Source organism: Myodes glareolus, chromosome 3, assembly GCF_982192425.1.
Source record: "Myodes glareolus chromosome 3, mMyoGla1.1, whole genome shotgun sequence".
Lineage (NCBI taxonomy): Eukaryota > Metazoa > Chordata > Mammalia > Rodentia > Cricetidae > Myodes > Myodes glareolus.
The window spans coordinates 94033063-94052059 of NC_142028.1; positions in this window are offsets into that span (position 1 = coordinate 94033063).

Sequence of the window (18997 nt, forward strand, 5' to 3'; positions counted from 1 at the left end):
ATAGTGATAGGAACTCTGGTCCCACAGCTGAAGGTCACAGACAGAAACACAGCTGTTTGGAAACTAGGAGTTCTGTGGGTCAGTTGGAGCATAGAACTCCTATGCTATGATGGAATTTCAGAGTCTGTTGGTACCTTAGCATTTAGGGTTTAGCGTTTAAAGACTGACCTTTGTCTAAGAATGTGTCATCAAAGGCTAAGGCTTTAAAAAGTCGGGGCTTAGAAGCAAGAGATGGGCATTCCTCTGCAGAGAGATGGGGACATCAGTTGTGGGGGCCCCATGAAAGTCAGAGTGTTCCATGTCTTAGTCACAGGATTCTCCTAGATGTGGGGTGCCAGCCACCTGTCTTAGGTTCACTGTGGAGCATTGTAGGGATGCTGAGTCCTTAGCTTCACTTCCTAGGTGTGTACTCAAGTCTGGGATGTGTTGTTTTTGACAACTTTCCTGGGTGATTCTCAACACTTTCAGAATAAAGGAATAATTATAGGTTTCTCATCTGTTTCCTCTTTAGGAGAGGCACACATCTTGTTCTACAGTGCATCAATAGCACCTAATTTTAGTTCATCAGTTGTAAAAGTCACTCAATAAATAGATTTTGAAATCAATGGATGGATGGATGGATGAGAAAAGCCACACACTAATAACATAGCGCACTAATTGTTATTTACAATTCTTTGTACTTCAGTAGTTGTGGTCTCAGAGTCTCATTTACGCTTCAGAAAAGGGCAAGATACTTTCAATAAAATCTATCAAATCTTCAAAAATAAATTCTGCCATTAAAAGCTGTAAAGTCTTATTGAATATAGGTATCTGGATAGGTGTGTTGCTCCTGATTAATCTACTGCTTCAGGCTCTCAGAAGGGAATGGGGGTTACCAGACATATGTAGAACCTTCTGACCTTCTGAGAATTCTTAATTAAGTTTGTTTCTGTCCTTGCTTCGTATTCCACATTGAGACAGGTATTCCTGGGGAACATGCATGAACTTGTGCTTAAGAGCTAGAGGAACGAGTTCAAAGACAGACACATCATATTGTCATGGTTTGAACATCTTTCAGCTCCCTCCCTGTTTGGGAACGGAGGATTCACTGGAGCTGCAACCTAACTCCGAGCCCGGCTTTCCCAGACAGAGGTTTTCTTCATAAAACCCACTCAGGCCCTTCTTCTCAAGTTCTTCATACACTTTTCACCAGAAAAAAGAAATCATTCATATCTAACAAAGGGCCTTGGATGCCTTAGATAGTTTCCATTGTGAGTTTTTGGCACTGTCATTGCCCTAGCTCAAGTTACCTTCTGATCCTCTTCTCCCATCTGCTAAAAATGCATTATCCCCTTATTAGCTTGAAACCGTTACTGTTTGCTGAGGGCTGGGGAGGAACAATTCTACCCCTGGAATATTCCTGGAGACTGGAGATCCCTGGCTGCTCCACAAACTGATCTTATAGCCTGCTTTCCTGGGAGTGGAATGGAGGCATGCTTTGGGAAAGGGTTCTTATCACAGTGGAAAACATTGCAGAATTCTGACTTGAGAAGGTTGAACACTGCCAGCAAGTGTCTGCAGCCAGAGCCAAATATTTTCTTGGGAGGAGTGATCTCAGGGGTCAACACCACCAGGGGTTCCTAGGCTTGAGGGACACCAGGAGGATAGCCAGAGAGTGAACCTCTGAGTTTGCAGAATCTGCCATGAACATTGCTGAAATTCTATTCTTAATTCATTAGCAAAAATCAAGCTCCATCCCTACTTCTAAATATCTTAGAAATTCTTACCAATTACTTCAGGATGAAAGATGTCCAAGGTTTCTACCTGAGATCTAAATAATGTATGCACATCTATGAATCTAAGTGAGAAAAATTCTTCCTGTTCCATTATACTCTCTACCCTACCATTGGAAATACATCCTTTTGGTATATTTTTGAATGAGCTGGGGTCAGAAGTAAGACATAGGAGGAACACAAAAACCCATGGTTCTGTCTCACTAGAAGTTGCTTGTTTTCACATCACACTGCAGTTGTTGCAGGTGTCCTGGAATATTACTGGCCGCTGTTTGAAATTTGGGCCGTGGTTAGTTTGTCTAATGGAGCTCACTTTCCTGGAAGCAGGAATGAGGATGCAGTTAGAGTCCCATAACACAATACTTAAAACTTCTTGGCAGCTATAGTTGATAATTATATATTTTTGGTAATTAATAAATATTTTCTGAAAACACAATCAGTGTCTCTAGTAGTTCAATGAATGCATGGTCCTGGATGAATTAAAAAATGATCCCAAGGAAAGCCCTATGAATCACCAGATTGTTTAGCAGGTCCATGACACCCCCAGAAATCAGCTTCACACCTGCATTAGGTGATTATAGCTGTTGATTATGGTGTGAAATAAAAATAAGTCTGGGCTTGTAGTCAAAAGTTTTGTGTTTGAGCTTCAGCTTGGCCACATGGCAGCTATAGAGCAAATTATAAGCTCATCGGAGCCTCAGTTTCTCCATTGTCTTAGTGAAATAATCACTACCTCATGAGGCAATTGTTGGGGTTAACAACCAGCAATCCTTTCTCCTGCTCTTCTAACCTTGCTTGTTTATCTTGTATGCATATAAAACGCTCATGGTGCCACTATACTCTGTCCTGCATATGGGCTTAATTGTTCTCCTTCCTTGGTATTATGGCCATTTTTTTTTGGATTTTTTAAATTTTATTTTTATTTATTCAGTTTTTTTTTTCCGAGACAGGGTTTCTCTGTAACTTTGGAGCATGTCCTGGAACTTGCTCTTGTAGACCAGGCTGGCCTCAAACTCATTGCCTCTGCCTCCCCAGTGCTGGGATGTAGAGGCATGTGCCACCACCACTTCCCAGCTAATTATAGCCATTTTCAAGCTTGGAATAGGAAGTTTCATCAGAGAGAAAGCGTTTAGAGTTTGGAAGAACATGTTGCCATTATTGCACTGATTTGCTGTAATCAACTATGTTGCTTTTGTTTTAAAATTCCAGGTACCATGAAACATCCCAGAGTCCTACCCTCTTTATATTGCTTGAGAATTTAATACATGCATATATGATCTTCCTATCCCCTTCCGTATAATTCCTCCCCTATACCCTGTCATCTTTCTCTCACATTCATGTGCTCTGATTTTTTCCCTCCTCCTCCTTCTTCTCCTCTTTCTTTTTTCAAAGCCAAACCCACCCAGTGCTGTCTGTATTTGTATGGGTTTAGGACCATCTACCGGAAACTTCAGAATTTTCATATGAATCTAGAAAGCTTTTGCAAAAAGTTTGGACATGATGTTAATTTTTAAAAGATGGCAAAAGATATACAGGCATGTTCTCTGAGGCCAAGAGGAGGGAACTTGTCTAGCATGGGCATGCTCCATGAGATCTGTCAAAATATTTTCTCTTTCTGGAAAAACCTTGTAATAAAGTCCCCCCCCCACTCGCCACCCCTTACTGCTTCGCAGTTCTATGCTGTTCTCCAGGAAAGAATAAGTCTGCCAGGCCAGTGGTTTTGTTGAAAAGAGGCATTCTCCTCTCCCACCTGCTCTTTCACTGGCTAGAGAAGTCGCTGACTGGAAGTGTTGACACTCAGCCCGTTCGATCTTGACTGAGGGGGCGTGTCTGGGAGTGTGGCTGAGAGCTGTTGGAAGGCAAGTTTGGTAGAGACTAGAAGGAGGCACATCTGCTGAGCAGGTTGGAGAGGCACTGTCCTGTGCCCAACATCTGCAGCCTTGGGACCCAAGCAGAAGGCAAAGTTTCTTATAGTTTACTGAGGAAGGAACTGGAGCTTAGAAAAGCTGTATAATTTGCTCAAATTTCATCTGTAGGACTTGAATTTTAGTTCCTGTCCAACATGACGTCACAACACATGTATTGTTTGTTTGTTTTGCGCTTTTTTTGAAAAAAAAACTACACTAAATTGTATTACCCAACATATGTTCTCCTGTATTTCCATCTCCCTTTTGAGTCCTTACTCAAAAGTGAAGTGGACGGGGCTTCTCCCAAGAATTCTGGGAAACTTGTTCATTACCATTAGCTTACATCTTTAAATGAACCTTCAACAATCCTCTTCAGATAGGCGCGATAGAAATGGATTTATAATGCGTGGATATCGTAATTGGTTTGTGGTTTAGTTTTGAGATAGCCCCTCTGCTACAGTTTATAAACGAGGCCACTGAGGCACGAGGTGGTTAAGTGACTAGCCCGAGGGGGAGATTTGTGCAAACATAAAGATGGGCCTGAAATTTTTCTACTTTGTATTCTGCCTTGGAAGGCAGGGAACATATGCTCAAGGGGGAGATCTCACAGTTTCATGTCAGGTTGTCTGCCTGCTAATTTAATCCTGTCATTCCTAGTTGCCTCCCTTTGGAGAAGACACCACCAGTTCTCTCTCTCTTTGGATATTTTTTTACACTAAAAATATTCCCTTTGCTAAGTCCCTCACTCTTCACAGGTGCCATCTTGGCCCAATCCCATGAGTCTGTGCTGCATCCCCTCCCATCTCCCAGAGGGTCCATAACTTTTCCCTGGATTTATTCAAACTTTCCATTCCAAGATAGAGCAAGGAGGGGGGCCTGTGATCCTTGTGGAGCCAAGCTCTCCTGGACCCTTCCTCCTCCTGGCCGTGTCCCAGTCAGAGGGCAGGATGCTCTGAAGGTGGGGGTTATTGTAGTTTCGGAAACGCTGTCCTTCAAAATCCTTCTGGCATAAATGTTCCGTGCCTTCGCCTGGGTGAGGCCAGGGCCGGAACATTCAGCTGTGAGGGTGTTTATATTTGTGGAACTCTCTTGAACATTTGCTGCGGGTTTCCAACAGCTGCTGTACTGGAGCTCTGGGGAGACGGAGATCATGAATATTCAGGTGAAGCCACCAGAATGAACAGCCGTTAATAGAATAAATGCCTAAACAGTTGTGTAAGGCTTATTAAGACCTATTGGGGCTGAGATAATAAATTCCCACTTTGACATGTTGCAACTACTGTCGCTTAAGCACTTTGGATCACCTCTTCCAAACTGAAGGAAAAAAATGATGTGAGCTCTCTATGCGAACACAAAGAAACACCTGGACGCCTTGGCACGAGGAACAGATTTGGCAGAGATCTTTCTGTGGACCAGTGAGGCCTCCGGAAAAGGATGTGTTGTGAGTTGTTCCGATTTTCAAGGCCATCTCAATCCACTCCAGCTGGAGTGGTCATTGTTCTTACACTGTAGACAATGTGTCTTGAACCACCCAGACTACCCCAACATTAGTTCTGCGCCAACAAGATTGTGAGGCCTGGATATAAGTATCGCTTCCACACAAGCCCATGGCCTGGGTCTCTCCCTCCATAAGAACTTCCCCATCTCTCCAGTCTTCCCAGAAGCTTACCATACCAGAGAGGCCAAACACTTACTTGAATAGAGATTCATAGCTGGGAACCGATGCAAAATGGACCAGAGACCTTTCCCAGTACCTTTGCAGACAGGGTTGAAAGTATAGAGCCATGAATGGGGCTTGTGGGCCATGGTGTCAGGAGCAGTTTCTTTTTCTGATGACAGCTGTCACCTTGAGTCAAGCTCACCTAACGACTAGTCACAGGGCTGATACCCTAAGGTACACGGATTACTCTACTCAGGTTCACACCTACAGGCAATCTCCGCCGCATTTGATCAGAAAGCTGCTGTCGACTCAGATAAAGAGCATTTGCCTGCAAATACAGGCGACTGGCTAACTGAAGGAAAGAAACTGACACAGGGCATCAAGACTGCCTCCTGTGGAGTGATGGGGACAGCTTCTCTGTGTTAGACATTCTGACTTATCTTCTCTACTCTGAAGATACAGTAAGGTCTGGATGAATGCAGCAAGTCGCCCTTAGGACTTTTGAAGGCACACAGACAAAATGAAGTAGAGACCTGGGTGTAGTTTGAGAAGGTTAGTAAATTTTAGGGCAATTCAGCAGTTTTGTACCTGAGTCTGGGTTTCCCTCTACTACTTGGTCTGGGTCAGAATGACCCAAGGCAAGCTACTGCGCTTCTCTGGAGCACACTTGTCTCACTTGTGACTCAGTAGCGTTCTACCTGTATGAAACCTGTTTCCCCCATCAAACGTGGTTAGCTCACCAAGGACAAATATTCAGTAATCGCCCCAACACTGTAAAACTTTTAAGCAAATCTTTTAATCTCCTCAAACTGGTAAAACTTCTGTTTATACCAAAGCCTCACTGTATAGCTGGAGTTTAATGACCCGGAGTGGCTCATCCTTTCCTTCCATTTCTTCATTCCCTTTGTGACAATTACAAATTAACCACTGAGCCAGACTGTGAGGTCTAGCTCCCACCAACATGACGAGACGCAGGCACTGCCTGATTCAGTATAAAAGCAAAGTAAACTTCCTGCCCTGAGTACTTGCTAACCCGACTTGAGTTGCGATACTCCCTTTCTACATAAAAAAAAAATTGCTCTTTGGTTTATTTTGCTTTGTTTGGGTGTTTTGTTGTGGGATAGCGAGAATATTTATTTTTAACATACCCTCTCACAAGCTTATTCTGAGAATTAAAAGTACATAGACCTCTTGGTCAAAGAATTAACTCATGGTCTGTGCTCGATTAGTTAATTCATCCATTTAACAGACATTTGTTTATTCTCCTATTTCCTGTTCCTTTTACCAAGGACTCAACAAGGTTATTTTTTATTGTATTGTTTAGTACTGGGAGTGAACTTGGGAGTGAACTTAGGAACTCACAGATGATGTTATGCAAGAGCTCAGACACTGAGTTATATTAATACTCTTTTTTAATGTTTTATTTTGAGAAGGGGACCTCAATAAGTTAACCAGACTGGCCTTGAGCAGACTCTGTGTAAACTAGGCTGACCTTGAACTTGTGGTCCTTGAGCCTCAGATTATTAAGTAGTTGGGATGACAAGCCACCAGCAAGCTGGGAAGAATTAGCTTGGGAACATTCTCTTGCCATGTAGATATTAGCATTTTTCCTATGTAGTTCCTAGATGTTACCATGTACCAGGTAAATCAGCGATTTGTCTAAAAACTAGGCAAATTAAAGTGGAAAAATATTTTAATTCCTATCTTTAGCCCTCCTTAGTCTCTTCTTAGGGGTGCCACCTGGTTATCAATATAAGACCTAATCTGTCTCAGAGTTGTGTGTGTGTGTGTGTGTTATGTGTTGTAGTGAGCAGTCCAGAGGAATGGACAGCTGGAATAAATTATTTAGTCAAAGTATGCTTAACTGGAAGGGCACTTATTTCCAGGAATGGCCAAAGGCAGAAGGCAAGCAGCAAAGTTTCTCAAAAACTCTGAGGTCCAGGAGAGGATGAGGCCCAGGATTGTATAGCATCTCATATTTTGAATAAAGATGGTATGGTTTTTTTTTTCATTTTACAAGTTAGTCAGGAGGGTTCTGATGACTGTTGCTTTTCAGGAATTGGGTCGGAAAGTGACCCTGAACATCTATCCGAATGGGAAAACTCCTCGAAGAGTAAGCTAGGAAGACATAGATGTAGCCCCAATAAAGCTGAGATACACACTTGTTCATAATGATGGCCCCTGGATGGGGTCCGGATGGGGCTGGTTGCAGGAGATGCGTTTAGGAAGCTGCAGGCTAAAGCGTGCTTTCTTGGCCAACAGGAGGAGCCTGGCTGATTTTAGAGTAAATTTTATACCCCTCACCCACTCACCCCATGAACTAATAGCTATTTTTATCACCTCCCTGTTTCCTTAATGGGAATGTCTGGTACTGCATGTCCCTTCCTGGGTTCTGATTGGGAGAATTTTCCAGAGTGTCAGTCTTTGGTAATACCATCCTACTTGTTCCTTCCTCACACCCAGGTGTAGACTCTGGGAATACCTCCACACAGTAGGAAACCCATCGGAGTCCAAGATTATAGACTGATTATTGAAAAATTCCTTTCCCTACAGTACAAATACCTTTTCACATAAACACACTCTAACAATTTTTACTTCTCTCTCCCTCTGAGCAAACACCAAGCATTGCACACTCCTTATTCCTGTTCTGGAAGAAAGAACTCCATCAGTGGGAGCCTACACAAGGCAGAATTCTTTCTTTAAGGGTTGTTGAGAATAAGCGATTTTATTCTCATTCAACACGGGGGACAATAAAAACAAACTGGAGATTGCTTCGTAGCTAATACGTGCAGGAGGTTAATCGTCAACACGGTTAAACCTAAGCTAACATCCCAAGGGAGTTCCCTTGGGGCCTACCCCAATGTTAGGGAGGAGGCAGGAGAAAGCAAAAGGTTGTACTTGGAAAGCTTAGGAAGGCTCAGTTACATCTACCTTTACATAATCTCACTGTTCCTGGCAGCCCTCTTACAGGGGTAGAGGCTGCAGAGTTAGGTGATTTACCCAGGGTCAGCAGCTAGCCAGGAAGTCTAGGATTCCCATGTGGCTATTTGGGTCTAAAGCTGATTATTTGCCCCCAGTTCACCCTACACTAGTTCCCACTACTCCACTTAAAATAGAGTCTGAGAGTCTAAAAGAGACCGGGAGTTTGTGTCTGCCCTCGGAGCAACAGTCCCAGCCAAGCAGTTCAGGTGTCCTGTGCAGAGCTAGGGAGACACAGGAAGTAGGGACACAGGTCTCCAGTGCAGAGCTTCAGCCCAGTGGTCCAGGTCGCTAGCTTAGTATCTTAGACTTACACACACACACACACACACACACACACACACACACACACACACACACGCAGTTGTTTGCAGTTGTGGTTAAAAGTAATTTAAAATACGTTCCAGATGTGGCTAGCGGGTGGTTAGACAAGTCTACAGGCGTGGGGGAAGCCCAACCGTGTGTGTGCTCAGCACCCCAGGCTGGCTCAGGAAGTGGGTCTATAGGCTCCAAAGTAACAAGCTTTCTTTCCCCTCTGGCTGGAGTAAGCAGGGTGGGGCGGGGCAGGGGAGCTACAGCTGACTCGAACTGCCTGACTGGAAGGTTGGAAGTCCATTCTTCCCGATTCTTCTAGTAGGCCCTAGCTGGCAATTTTGGAGTTAGACAGACTTGAGACTTCTGAAATAGTAAAGCTGTATCTTGTAAGTAGCTTAATTCCTTGCATTCTCACTATTCTTATCTGTACAATGGGCACCACCATTTGTTCTGTAAAAAAACTTCTCGGGAAATAAAAGAGAAAGCATGCAAAGAACCCGGAACGGGAAACGCTAACTCGCATGTCTTTCCTTCTGGATGAGAATAATCCAGCCAACAGTTTTTAGACTTTTTCCTTGGACAGTCCCCAAATTGTAAAGAAAAACAGGTTCCAAAGAATGTTCTTAGTTTCCCTCAGTGATCTTGACAGAGGTGGATGCCATTTGCCCTCCATGAAGAGGAGGCGGCAGGGGTCTGGAGAGCGGCACAGAGGTTGCAGGGCAAGGAGAGAGACAGCAGCAGCTGTGGAGAGGGGGACCTTGGGGATAGCAGAGATGAATCAGATGAGGCCTGGCTTTGCTTTGTCTGCCCTGTATCACCTCCAGGTAGATACCTCTGCACTCAGGGTTAGAGTTCGTGGTTCCTGTTGCTGCCAAGCCCTGCAGTGCAAAAGTGGCCCCAAGTGGCTCAGTAATTTTAAGTTACTTTCAAGAACCTTTATACCGCGCAAGAGTATTCCGTATTCTCCTGAGGTTGCTCAGTAGACACGTGGGAACCTCCAGCTGTTGCTATGGGGACACGTGAGCCGGAGTGAAAGGAACCTTTGACCTGCAGTGACCTCTGTTAGACATCTATGGTGAAGGTAATACAGTCTCATCTGGGGCTTTCAAGTCTGGAGTCTTTGACAGTTTTAGCAAAAGGGCAATCTGTTTTTAGGCTGCTTCTTCATTGGCACATGTAGGGGCATCAGGGGCTGGGCTAGTCCTGCAACATCCAGGAGACAGACAAGAGCCTGGGTATGGCAGGAAGTTGAGAGAGAGAGAGTACTGGCCAGTGTCTTGCCAGTACTGCCACGGTCCTTGTAATTGTCACCAAGTCATTCAACCTCCTGGCCTGTCCAGCTGGAATGGGTCTCACTCTGGGGAAGACTGACGAAGTTATCTTAACAGTTAATATAGAGTTCTACATGCATGCACATGAGATAACAATGGGATCTCTAGACACAACCTCGGCCCTTACCTTGACTGCCTCCTGGCACTTCTCAAAGCTTTGGCTTTTCCTAAATGAGAGTCAGCAGTGCCGACTGCTGGGTTGTTTAGGAGAGAGGTGTTGTCTGAAGTGTTTCATTAATGACGCTGTGCTGGGAATGCCAGCGCTCCTGCCACCACTTCTCCCTGCTTACAGATTTTAGTATTGATCTTGGGTAGATTAAAGAAAAAAATGGAGTGTTTATATTAAACACCACATAGGACACAGAGACTTTTAATGTCCTGTAACACTCACTTCCAGTAAGGGAAAAACGCAAGGCTTTCTGAAATGAAACACTCTTCTGAAGCATTTATTGGAACTTAATTTTACTACCTACCTCGTGTAGACAGGGCTTTTCTATGGGGAGCCAGTGACTCACCCCGTAAGCTTTTCCAACAACAGTGAAAAGTTATAACTATTTGATTTCCCCAATAAAGAGTTACTAGCCATAATAATCCCAGAGAATATTAGAATAGGTGCTGTGATCCCCATTCTCAGGTCCAAACTCAACAAAAGTAAATATTTTATATAATATTTCCCAGATAAACTTAGCAGAGGTGGCACATGGGGCTCTGTGATGTGGTTGAGGCTGCCTCACAGAATCCGTTCACTTGCCTCTAGCTTGGTCATCCTGGCACGGGCTGGTTTGAACTAACAGTTGGACAGCAGTGTCTGCAAGTCTTCAAACACAAACCAAGTCCCAACCCTAATCTCTTTCTTGGACATCCTCTATCTTAGTTACTGTATCTTTTAGTGGCATTATCATCTCCCCAGTCTCTGAGACTCAAGGTTTTGGTACGATAACCAAAGCCACCCACCACCTTCCCACGACTGGTCCAGAGACGGCTGTGTCATCTAGGTGATGCATCTCCTAGCATCTGCCACTTGTCACGTCCTTTCCATTGCTGCAGCTGCTGCCCCAAGTCAAAACCTCATCAAGTGATTCTGTTTTTTTCTGTTGATATTATCTGGTTCTAGATGTTCTGCCCATCTCCAGAGTACCTTCATGTCATCATGTCTTCCCATGTGCCATGCAGATTCTAGAAAGAATAGGCCTGCACATCTCATAACCCTGCTCATAAGTTTTCCACATATTGAATCTATAATCATCCACCCAGAAGGCCCCCAAATAGTGTCTTTATTTTGAAGGGTTCCATAGCTAAGGTTGTACAGCCAGAGAAATCTGCATATTATTCTAATCTGGATTATAGTCTCTGGAACATAAGCTTTAAAGAGAATGTTTTCCCTTAGCATATAATCTTATTCTTTCCCCTAATCTCTCAGCAGTTTATATTTGTTGGTGTGTTAGTTACTCAATGTTTGACTTACTATGGCAAAAACTTTCCTTAATAATGGAGCATGCTTGTTTATTCATATCTATCACCGGTGCTTGTCAAATGGTCTTACTGCATCTATATACCAAACAAAAATTCTACTCAGTTCTGCACTTCCTGTAAGTTCTTGTATTTCCCTACTCCATCTCTTCCAGCTAGTAGTTACCCAGTTAACAAGAACTGAACTTGATTTCTATGGTTAGTCCTTTCTTTTTCTTGAGAGGGGGAAATATCATGGCCAACTTGTTGGTCTTTGGGTTTTTTTTTTTTTTCTGTAAAAGGAAAGTCATGGAAAAGCTATGTAATTAGATGGCCTTTGTTTACATGTGGCAGATTTCCATATGGGAGGCACCCAACACACTTCCCAATAAAAAGCCTTTTCATGGTAAAGCAGAACAACAAAGTGCAAGTTAGCAGCAGAAAGATAATTGACAAATTTGTCGCATGAGTCTGTTTGTGCCTCTACTATCGAGGTTAATCATGTTCGTTTAAGAAAGATCTGGTACTTGGATTTGAAGTATTCACATGTGAAAATGTTTCCAGGTATGTGTTCTGGCTATGGTATATATGTGTTCATGACTGATAATTTAAACAAGGGCATACTCTATGTGCAAAATGATTGATCAGATACACTATTTAATAACGAGTCTATTTATTATTTCCTATTTTTTGGTTTTCAATGAGTGAGTTTATTAAGTATATGCATTTTTATTTTCATTCACTCATTTTCCCCCTCATTTGATAAGTACCCTGGAGAGGTGAATGCATGCTTAGAGTTACCTAAGTTAAAGCAGTTCCTTGTAAGAGTTCTGTGCACCTCCAATGATGACATGGTGAGGAACAATTGTCTATATTCTGTCAATTATATTTTAAATAAATGCTGATTGGCCAGTAGCCAGGCAGGAAGTATAGGAGGGACAACCAGATAGGAAGTAGAGGTGGGTCAATGAGAACAGGAGAATTCTGGGAAGAGGGAAGCTCCCTCTGCAGTCCTGTCCAGACACAGAAGAAGCAAGATGTGACTACACTGCTGAAAAAGTTACCAAACCATGTGGCTAACATATACTAGAATAATGGGCTAATATAAGTTATAAGAGTTAATAAGAAGCCTGAGCTAATGGGCCAATCAGTTTATAGTTAATGTAGACCTCTATGAGATTTCTTTGGGACTTAACAATTGCGGGAACTGAGCAGGACAGAAACCCCCCCAACAATGGCAGACAGCTTCATCAAGAAGTTAATACATAGCCAGGTAGTGCACACCTTTAATCCCAGTACTTGGAAGGCAGAGGCAGAAGGACCTCTGTGAGTTCAAGACCAGCCTGGTCTATAAGAGCTAGTTCCAGGACAGGCTCTAAAGCAACACAGAGAAACCCTGTCTTGAAAAACCAAAAACCAAAAGAAGAAAAAGAAAACCCACATTAATATGCATAGAAAAGAGCCTCACCTTTGATTTTTTTGTGTCTATACATAGTCAAATAATCATACCTAAATTTGAGCTGTGAAAAAGAAGTAGAAGACTTTAAATTTCTAGTTTTTCAGAACTGATTTTTTTGTGGAATTTATTTCTGTTGAGCTTCAGAGCTCATTACTTGAATCACCTGTTAGAAGTTCTGAATGAGGCCAAGTGAAAATGTGCATGGACACATTGAGAGTGTGGGGAATCCAGCATGTGACCCTTTTCCTTCCCCCTCCAAAGAGTATGACCAGGATTCTGGGTTGTATCATATAAATACTACTGGCTGATGCCATTATGTTAGTTCCTTTAAAACTTCAAATCTTGTTAGCTAGAAACATGTGTTTAAAATACCGAGAAACAATCAGCATATACCTGGTGGTACATATCACAGCCCACACATAAGATCCTCCGGGACACCCAGGAACTATTTATACTCAAGCATGAAAGAAAGAATTGACACACAGTAGACTGTCTAAACTTTCAGGACCTTTCAACATGGCACCTAGACAGTTTGCCCCAGATCACAGTGCTCTGAGGGGATCGCAGGACCACTAACCACTTTGGGTCCATTAAACAGTGTACAGAATGATGAAGGAACAGCCCATATGCCAGATAGCATGGAGACAGGAGTGATGTGGTGCTGAGGCCAGCCCTCTGGGTAGCCGTTTTGAATTGTGTCTCCCCTACCCACTCAACCTGTTTCCACTCTGTTGCTCCAGGTAGCCTCTAATTTAGATTTGAAAGCCATTACCTTTAGCCCACTCTCATTCTCTGGGTGACAGAGGATACAGCATGATTTGTAGGAACTTTAGATTCAGTTACTCAGCAAGGGGGAATTTTCAATTCTTCTGGATATTCTGCGAGGGAGTCTCAAAGACTTGCTTCATTTTGAGCAGTTCATCTGAGCCTCTGAAAACAAAGTTGACTGATGGGTTTAAGTCGGTGAGCTCTACTGTAGGAAGATGCTCTGCCAAGACCATGGAAAAGTTCCCCATTGATTCAGTTCACTTAAGATGAACAGTAAGACTGGGAGGAAAAACTTGATGTGAACTTTGAACTTTGGATGATTAATCCCAAGAAAAAGCTAACGGGAAGAAATTTATGGGACATATTTGCCATGCAGTCACTGTACGAGTGAATAAACTAAAATTTTTTCAATATGTTTCAGAAGGGCAAAACTATGACAGCAGGTGCTAATTCTAGGAGATTGTTCGAGAGATCCATTCTCTTCTTATGATATGCAGAAGGCTCGGCCCTTCCAGTGCTTAAGCTATGCCTGAGTGTTTTTTTTTTTTCTCTCACATGGATCATGGTTCTCAGAAAAATGCATGTGGTCCACATAGGAACCACACTGTCAAAGCCCCTGGAGGCAGTGTGTATGATACTGCAGGTCTCTGGTCTTCACAGCAGACCAGCTGAACCGGAGATATCTTCAGGAGAAGCTGCAGAAATCTGCATTGTCCCAGATTTTCTGATTGTTTCTTGTGCTTGATAGGAGGGATCAATAATAGCATGGATGGTGAAGAACCAGCCATCACTGAAAGGCATCTAGAAGGGGCTCAGGAATCCAGGTTTAGCGCCCCTCTCCAGGCATGCCTCTGTTTCTCCTAAACAGCAAGTGAGTAGCATAGTCCCCAGGGACAATATGCACTCAAGAAAATCGCTAAAAAGAAAAGTGACTTCAAAGATGTGAGGCTGTCTGTTATGATGTGAAGATTTTATTCCACAGTTTATACTGAATGCTGGGATCTTTGGGAACAACTACGGTCATCTTGTGGCAGAGAAAATTGAAAAATAGGTCACTTATTCATCAGGTATTGTGCTAAGAGATTGAGAGATGCCTATGCGTTCTTTCAGTCTCCAAAGTAGAAATCAGTTTCATGACTGTCCTTCCATTTTCATATGAGAAAAACAGTCCGGATTTGTATGGTCCAGAAATCACAGTGTTGAGTACAGAGATGAATGCCTGAGTGACCAAAGTCTTTCCTCCACATTATCTGAATGGGGCACGGGGTGGGGGTTGCGGAATGACAAAGAAGGTCCCTAGCGGGCCTGGGCCACACTAAGCAGATCTTTGAAATTTGTGGCTACGACCCTTAGAGAGTTGAGTGTGGTCTTAGATTCTAGATCTTTTCCCTTGAGAAGGGAGTAGTGGAGTAGAGTCTGAAAAATTCCTGATATAAATGAATTAAATTTGATTAACTAATCCCTTAAGCCAGATTATGAGAAAATCATTAACACTATTAGAAAATTAGTACAAGTCATTAGGTAACAAGGTAGCTCATGAAGAGACCAAATCTCCAATAGAACATCTCTGTTCAAATTTACTTGGTGAATAACTTCAAAATGTATTTTTATACTAGAAAAAGATGTTGATGAATAGCCCTCTGATTTCTGTATTATAGGGAGGCATTTTTTTTAGAGCTTAAATGTAATGAATAGTACCACAAAAGATTTATACAGGTTAGATTACATCAAAAATGGACAACTCCATGAAAAAAATATTTTATATAAAATCAGAGAGCAAACAAAAGCCCACGGAAACATCTCATCTGCCATAAATGTAAACAAAGTTATATTAGTTTTAATATATAAAGATCTTGGTAAAATAAACTATATTTTCCCCTAGTGTATGACTGTAGCAGGGAATAGTGAGGTCAAGTATGGTGTGTCTATATGATAAGACCTTGACTAGCTGACCAAATGATTCTTAGAAAGGTTATTCAGCAGCATGGAGATCTTATTATAAAATGCTGAATTCAAAAAGCAAGCTGTCGAATCATGTTCAATAAAATAAAGAGAAGCATCCACTCAGGGGGCTCCTTGTGCATTGGATGCTTTATCTCCTTAGACCCCCAACAACTGAATGGGACATGTTCTTCTACTGTTTCCATTTGATATTTGTGGAATGCAGGCCCAGAGAAGTTGGGTAACTTGTCCAGTCATATCCAACAAATTCTTAGGAGCTGAGTTTCAAACCCAGGTCTCAGGCTGCAAAGCTGTAACTCTAGTTTTGACTTGTGGTTTAGTTCCTAATGCTCTTTGGCCCTCTTTAGATAGTTGTATCTCTCTTTATACCTTGCAAGGTATTAACACTTGCTCAACTGCGAGAATCAATTTTGGCAATTGATTGATTGGGAGACCGACTTAAATAGACAGGTGGGGATGTCCTGCTCAGCGTGTGGCTCTTTCGCCTTCAGTCTTTTCTCCTGGTAAAAAGGTGAGGAATCATAAAGAGGTATGCTGGGAAGGCTGACAATAGTGCCCCGAGTGTGGAAGGAATTCCAGAAATAATAGGTGGCGTCAGACCTCTGTATAATATGACAAAATAGAACTTTATCACTTAGCTTTGCCTTCTTTTGTAAAAATGGATATATAGCTAGGAGTCTTTGAAGTATAGGGTATGAGAGTTTAAGTCCGATGTCCAGCCACCACTTTCTAAGACCCCAGAAGAGAGAATAGTTCCAAATAGTGCATTTTGAGAAGGCAGGAAGCTTTCCTCCAGTGGTTCAGAACTCTTAAGAGATGAGGCTGAGCTGGGGAGAATAAAGTGTAATATGGAAGTCTGGGGGAGGTGCCTCTGAATTCCCTGCTGCAGGGTCCTAGGTCATTTGTTTATGCTTAGTACAATGCCAGTGTGCAATAGGATTCCTTGCTTGCTTCTTTCCACAGCCCAGTGAGATCTTCCAGAAGGCTCCTTCACCCACAAATGCTTTGCACATCAATGTAAGAGAAATGGCTTCTTTCATGATGAAGTGGGCAGACATCAAGTAGAAATGGTCTTTCCAAAAGGAACCTGGAGTCCAGGGTGGAGTGAGAACACAGGCCCCTCGAAGAAGCCTCAGGAACCTTTCTTTAGTCATAACCATGAGAGCTGGAGCGCTGTACTAATGCCAGCGAGCTGGGGGACCCCATCCATGTTTGGCTCACCCTTGCTCCTCTTCTGTTTTTGCACATAACAACTTATCAGGCATCTGCTGAGCACCCTGAGAGGACAGGAAAGAGTCTCTGTGTGCCTTTGAAACTGTCTGCAGTTGGGACAATTTCACCTTCTGTGTTTAAAGGTTACCATTTTCCCCAGACTCTGATTACGAAGTTCGCAGAAACCCTTGCGCTTGATTTAGAAGGGTTGATACCTTGGAGAGCAGACCCAATGGGAACCAGAGCAGGTAGGTGAATGTTCAGTGGGAACCTGCCTTCGGTCCTGTGCTTCCTATTTTGAGTCTCTCTGAAGGATCTGTGGGCATTTTCGGACTGTGGTCAGGAAAGGGTGGTGCTGTTGTTGTCACAAAGGAAATGACCAATGAGTTAATTTTGGACTGGAGCTGTTTGCTCCGGGATCCGGCACAGGTGGCCTGGGTATCACAGAAGAGGAGGAGGAGGAGGACTACTCATGTTCAGATAGAATGGGATTTAGCCCCATGTGGGTCAGCGTGCCTGTTTCCTAGGGAAGGGCACCTTGGATGCCTCTCAGTTGGAAGATATTATCTCCAGATGGAGTCCTCTGCCTGCTGGCAAAGTCAACAGCATTATTTGGTAATATTTTGATGTGCTATTTATATGGAAAGGGGCTTTATTGGCATGTCTTTCACATCATTCACAAACAGCTCTAACTTTCCTTTCTAAAAGGGACAGCAGCAATGAAGATGGCAAAGCTTGGAGAGGCATTAGGGCAAAGAATTGCCCGGGCATGGGCTCAGGCCCAGCACCATGTGTCCTGGCCGGAGAGTCCAGGCCTAGCCTTGATTTGCATTCAGGCTGCATCTCTGGCTGCTGAAGCTGGACTCGCCTGTCATTCTGACGAATCTGGCAAGAGCTCCAGACTCAGGGCTTCAATGAACGGGAAACACTTTGCTGGGCTGGAATGGGGGAAGGGAGGGCTTGGGAGAATTAGCCAAAGGTTTCGTGTCATGCATTTGTCTGTTCATTGTCTTCGTTTGGGTAACAACAACTTAAAAGCAGACAAAGAGGTTCACATTATTATAGTAACCCAGGGAAAACTTCTCAAGCGCCTCTTGGAAATGTGCGCAGCGTTGTTTGAAACCTCTCTCTCTCTCTCTCTCTCTCTCTCTCTCTCTCTCTCTCTCTCTCTCTCTCTCCACTTTAGTCAGCACAAATTTGGAGGCAAAACCAAACCTAGTAATAGCGTGTCTCAGGCTGCTATCAGTTTTCCGCCAGGAGGAACATTTTGGGACACAAAGTCCTTTGTCTATTTCCAGAAGCTCAATTCAATGACATTACGTGAATGATTACAACACTATAGCGCGTTCTGCACCGTTTCAAATTGTAACCTAAAAAAGGGAAGAACTTGGAACTCCGCCAGAGTGTAATGATTTCAGTTCTCAAGAAAACCCGGCAACCATTACGCTACTCTCAATATTTTCTTGCTGTGGAAACTTAAGAATCGGCCCTAATCAAATAGCACCCCCATCCTCCATTTTGCCATGGTTCCTGTTACTAACCAGCCTCCTGTGTCTGTTTTGGCTTAAAAAAATAAATAAGTTTACAATACTTTTTTTTTTTTTTAAAAAAAATGGAGCTGAATCGGACAATTGTATAGTTTAGAAAATGAAGGCAAAATGTAAAACAGGCTAATCATGATTCCAAATTCAATCTTCAGGTCTCTAATTGATCCCATCCCAAAGGTAACATTCTATGCTAATTGACATGCTGAGATGGTTACAATTATGTAAAGTAAAACTAGGCCTGTTGGAAACTGTATGTCTTCATGAAGAACGGGAGATGGCCAGCTTTTATAATAGTTGATTGCAAAAGGATGCAACCACTTTGCTCACATTTCCTCCTTGGGGTTTGGCCCTTGTACATGTGCAAGGAGCCCCCTTCCCAAGCCTTCAATAAAGTATAGATTTCAAGGCAAAGGTGACGTCATTCTAGGGGGGAAGGCACGGTAGAAGGAGTCAGAATTCTCAGTGTTCATTTTATAAGTCAGTTAAAAAGAAGAGACCACGAAACCTAATGTTCCATATTTATTGGCGGAATGACTTCCCTGTGCAATTGTGACCACACACACATGAACGTGCTCAGCCTCGATAGGAAACAGATGGCAGTGGAGCCGATGCTGCCCCAGGTGGACCCACAGCTTC